The 5,528-nt window shown below is 39.7% G+C and overlaps 1 non-coding gene across 1 annotated transcript; it reads right to left on the reverse strand.

Annotated features, from left to right (window-relative positions):
• Positions 1-3,721: 3,721 nt before the first annotated feature.
• On the reverse strand, positions 3,722-3,939 carry LOC149300987 (small nucleolar RNA U3). The gene has a single exon (XR_016272264.1). It is a non-coding gene; the product is annotated as a small nucleolar RNA U3 (small nucleolar RNA).
• Between the last annotated feature and the right edge of the window lie 1,589 nt (positions 3,940-5,528).

The raw sequence follows: 5,528 nt of genomic DNA on the forward strand, positions 1-5,528 counted from the left end.
TGAAAACTAGACACCTCAAGATATTTCAAATGCAGGTATTTTAACCCTTTCCATGCACTAATTCTACCACTACCCTTTGTCAAACTTTGTGGTAGTAATTTATTTTGTATTTTTTTAATCACTAAAATTGCACTTCAGGTATGGATTTACAGCTCCTGGTGTATGTCACTTTCAAACAACACCCCTATATGTGTTCAGCAACATCTCCCGACTACAGTGATACCCCTTATGCATGGGTTTGTCGGGTTGTTTGGGAGGTAAAATGCCACATTTGGGAAGTACGCATTTTTCAACTTGCTACTTGCTAACATCTGGTCCTACTACCCCGTGTCCTAAGTGAGCCAGATTTGAAACCAATTAATTCAGTTTACCCCATCAAACCATATATTTTTGAAAACTAGACACCCCCAGGTATTTCCAATGGTAGTATTTTAACCCTTTCCATGCACTAATTTTACCACCAGCCTTTGTCAAATTTTGTGGTGGTATTTTTTGTGTGTTTTTTTACCCCACACAGGTATTTTAGGTGTGAATTTACAGCTCCTGGTATATGTCACTGTCAAACAACACTCCAATATGTGTTTGTCAACATCTCTTCAGTACAGTGATTGTCAGACAATGGGTAAGCAGGTTAGCAAGGTGCATCGGTACAGGGATAGTGTTGTCTGTTTGTACACTGCGATTCATGGTGCAAGGTAGACAGGCACAAGGTTCATGCTGAAATAGAAGCCCACAGTAGAGCCCTGCACGGGACTATTTTTAATCCCGCTGCTGTCTATTCCCGCTGAATTTCTGACCATTACCGCCCGCTCCCACAATGTGTGTTCCGCTCCCGCAACATATCTGTCCAATTCCGCCCACCCCCTTACCTGATCTGCAGATTTCCCATGCATTCCCGCAAGGCTGCCTTCACGTTGCTTCTGCACAGCGTCTCTTCTCTTATTCCGCCCAAGAACCCAGCGAAGTCACGTGAGTTTACCTCACTTCTGACTCCGCTGGGTTCCTGGGCGAAACAAGAGAAGAGGCGCTGTGTGGGAGCAGCGCGAAGGCAGCCTTGCGGGAGTGCACAGGATTACCGGTACATTGTCTGACTGCCCGCAACACCCGAAAAACCGCAAGTTTTTTTGACAGGTCCCGCATCCCAATGCAGTCCTCTAGCCCACAGGCAGGGCATACGACTGGAAGCCCACAAGCAGGGAACCTGGCAGGGCACATGGCTGAAAGCCCACTGGCAGGGCAGACATAGTCAGGCAGACCGGGTATCACAGCCAAATCCGAATACAGGAGGAGAGTCAGAAGCAGGCCAGGTCACAACGGGTAATCCAAAACAGAATACTGCTAGCAGGAGAACAAGGACCAAAGCCAAACAATGTAAAGGCCCAATTTGCAGGAAGCTACAGTCCTTTATGCTGCAGGTAACAAGGCCAGGTGGCAACAATAGGAGGAGAGCAGAAACAGAGGCAGGGTGGCCACTAGAGGCTGAACTAGGAACAGCCCAAACAACTTGAATGAACAAAACAAGTGTCAGGAAAACAGGGCAGAGTGTCACAGTGATACCATCACTGCATGGGTTTGTCTTGTTGTTTGGGGCTAAAAGGTCGTATTTGGGAAGTGCATTTTTTTCCATTTTGGTCAGTCTGTGACTATGCCCTATTTTGGGACATCTTTGAACCCGGCCACTCCAATTTATCCCATCAAACCATTCTTGGGTATCTTGGCACAAAAAACTTTGTCAGATAAAAATGTTTTAAAATGTTTTGTGCTCCTTTTTCCAACACTAACACTTTCTACATATTATAATGCTTTGAGGCAGCTTATTACACTTATTACACTGTTTAGTACATTGTTCAGTCTCAATCACCCAGCTGGACAGTGACTAAAGAAAGGATAAAAAGGATACACTGGATGATACCAGGTTACCATGGATGATGATAGGAGAAAATATAAACCAGAAATAATGGAATTAATATAAATGAGGATAAAGAATTAGGAATACACAATCCCAGCTAAGCAGGTTGCAAGTTCCATCAGACAGATTGTCCACCCCAACCAGTATGATAGCGGACGGCCTAGCTCTTATCAGATAAATAATCCATTGCATCAAGATCCTAGGATGGACTATGGAGCCTTAGAGACATTACCGTTGAGGGGAAAGCCCTGGTTCTGCGCAATAAGATTCTTCTCATGCTGCAGTACATGACTCGCCCTCGAGCATAGCCTCCCTTATCAACAGTCAGTCAAGTAATCACTGTTCCTAATATACCACCCTTGCTGAGAGCACTGTTGGAGTTTAACTATTTGGGTAGGACTGTGAAAGACACTACAAATGGCTCTGCTGGGAACTCCATGAGGCGCTGTTACTTGGAGGATCCTGAAATGGAACAAGTGGCAAAGCTTCATCCCATACTTGAGTTTATTAAAAAACCTAGCATATGTCATATACAAGGTAAACTGCAATGCGGAGCAGAACACAAACAACAGAAGTTGAGCCAAATGCATACAGTGATGATAACCAACAGTACATCTGTAAGGAAAAGTAATGCAAGATACAGAGAAGTAAAGTTATCATGTCATACAATAAGAAAATGTAACAGTTCTAGATGCACAGAAATACGGACTTTGCAGCATGAATAAAACACAAATGTGGTGTCTATGTTTGGGAGAAGTAGGAGATTTGTTTTCTGTTCTTGTTTCAGGTAGGCCAGTATTCAGCATCCATCCCAACATGTGCCTGACATGTGAAAAGGTACAGAAAAAAACAAAGCAGGTTGTCTTTGAAAACCCCAGGTGATGTTCATTCATAATTTGTTGTGGTTATTTTGGTGTTTATGAGCAGTTTAACCACCCACCCCCCTCAAGCAATCATGCTCAGGAGAAGCATGAGATTATTTTTTTTGTGTTTTCTTTCTTGTTCCAGTTAGCCCAATGTGAAGCATACATCCAAAAATGTGCATAACATGTGAACAGATGGAACAAATTCTGTGTTTTTGCTAAATTTGTGCTTGCACTGGACCAACTAAAAAGGTAAGTGAAATCCTCAAGGAGTGTGCTTGTCTGAGTCCCTGTGCTGTCTCATGTTTGAAAATTATAGTTATACGGGGTAAATTTAAATTATCAGACCTCTACTGTGCCTCAAATGGACCTAGCAAAGTGATCCGTCAAAATTCCAATTTTGACCCCATAACATGGGGTATTGCGGTATTTGGAAAAGTGTTGCTGAATGCAAGTCATAGAGTTAATTCTGAATTTGCACATACCCTGGGAACGAAATCTACTGAAATATGCCGTTTGTATATATTACATTTGTTCAAAATTGGAAAGAAAATTACTGTAACGTTCAGCACAAAAATTAGCTATTTCCAAATCAGGAAGTAAATCTTTTTTTTTGTACTCACACTTGCTATGTATAGTTTTTACAATACAAACTCACATTAACAGAAAGTTATAATCGCAATTGAGATTAGCACAACTTGCTTCAGAGTAAGACTAAAAAAGTCAGCCCTAGGACTGAGCTTATGTGAGACATCTATTGGTAGCTTTTGGAAGCAAACACTAACTGGCAGAATTATTTACTAGCCAAAACATTTTTAAACCATCTAACAACACAACACCATAAAATCCATAGCAATGAACTACGATTAAACGCAAAAACCTTCCAAACATACGTTAAACATTTAATTCCACACTTCTTATCTGCTTTTTTTTTTACCGCATTATAGAAACCACTCAGCTTGTATTCTCTCCCTCTTACTCTCTATAAATAGAGAGAAGACCGGTCATCAAAGGCAACCAACAGCTGTAAAAACTACAGCATTAGCAACCCACTTCACGCTCAGAAGAGAATACCAAAAGTCCTCAACGTGGTTACTGAGTTTGACCACTCTCGAGCACATTTCTCCAGTTAAGCACTATAGAAATGATCCCTGAAAGTATAGTCTTAGTTCTACCACACTACAGTGAATTGACACACAGCAGCGGCATCTGGCTAATATTGTGGTGACTTTTTATTACTTCTAACATACGATACAAACGCACACATAGATTATTAATACGTTATTTTTACAGGACCTTGAGTATTTCTAGTTTCAAACAATAATATAACTTTCATATTGTTGAGCAGTTTGGTAAGACTATGCGAACATGGCTAATTTGCATACAACACGCCTACCGTTCAATCGCCGCTTGCTTCCCAGCTTTCTGCGTAAGTTTTCCAAGAAACACACCCGACACACGTTACGTTGTCGCCGTCACAGCGTGCGAAGTAAAATCCACGTAGCTGAGCTTCTTAGGTAGGACGTGGATACACGTGTTGCTTTACATGCGAGTGCGTTGTGACGGAAAACAAAAACTAATGTTACGGTTGTACGGTTTTATAGTTGGGCTCTAGGACAACAATTTAAATATAACCAGTCTGTAGAATGACTGTTTTAAACATGAGAAGACAAAACTTTTAGGAACTAACAATGTAAATATAAATACATAAATTAATATATAAGAATCAGTTTGTAAATGATATAGAAATGAAAATTGAGATACTGAAACTGTTGCTAGATAATTATAAGTGGATTTACAAGAATTTTTATTTATACATATACTTTTGTTTCTAGCAGCCCACCTTAAAAGTCTCTTTATAAGACAGCCCCCCAAAATGTGAATATTAATTTAGAAAAAAAGCCATAAAATAAGACTACCCTGTAGGAAAAAAAGTTTTATTCATTCACATGTAAAGTTTTTTTTTTATATTTCCTAAAACTTTGAGAAAAGCATATGTTTTTGTTTTTATTTCCTTTTATTTGCCAACCTGCCCCTTATAGTTACGTACATCTGCCCCATGACTTGTTACTCTGTCCCCCAGATATGCCTTATAGCCCCCTATACACCACTCTGCCCCTCTGATATGCCTTATAACCCCTACAGTGGATATAAAAAGTCTACACTCCCCTGTTAAAATGCCAGGTTCTTATGATGTTAAAGAATCAGACAGATAAATCAGGTCAGAACTTTTTTCAACTTTAATGGGACCTATAACGTAAATAATTCAATTGCAAAACAAACTGAAATCTTTGAGGGGGAGAAAGAAAAAAAAAACCTCACAATACCCTGGCTGCATAAGTGTGCACACCTTCTTCTAAAAAACCAGAGCAGTTTTTGTGTTTTTTTTTGCTATGTCTTTCTTCAACTGTAAATTATCTCTTCTCAATTAGTGCACCCACACAAATCATATATTGTTTTTTTCAGCACAAGTAGGACTTTCTTTTGGAATAATATATATATATATATATATATATAGAAAGTCCAAAATTAACAATTGCACTCCAAATGCCAAGTTTATGCCCGGTGCCAAATAGCTGTAGCAGTAAATAATATAAAGTCCAAAAATAGTTACCGGCACTCCAGGGACTTTCCAAATAACCACACAAACAACTTCGGTTTTCAAGTCAACGTTTCAGTCTTGTTTATTTAAGACTTTCATCAGGACATGAGTGCCGGTAACGATTTTTGGACTTATATATATATATATATATACC

This window comes from Sceloporus occidentalis, unplaced genomic scaffold, assembly GCF_023333645.1.
Source record: "Sceloporus occidentalis isolate IW3139 unplaced genomic scaffold, rSceOcc1.0.p SCAF_22, whole genome shotgun sequence".
NCBI lineage: Eukaryota > Metazoa > Chordata > Lepidosauria > Squamata > Phrynosomatidae > Sceloporus > Sceloporus occidentalis.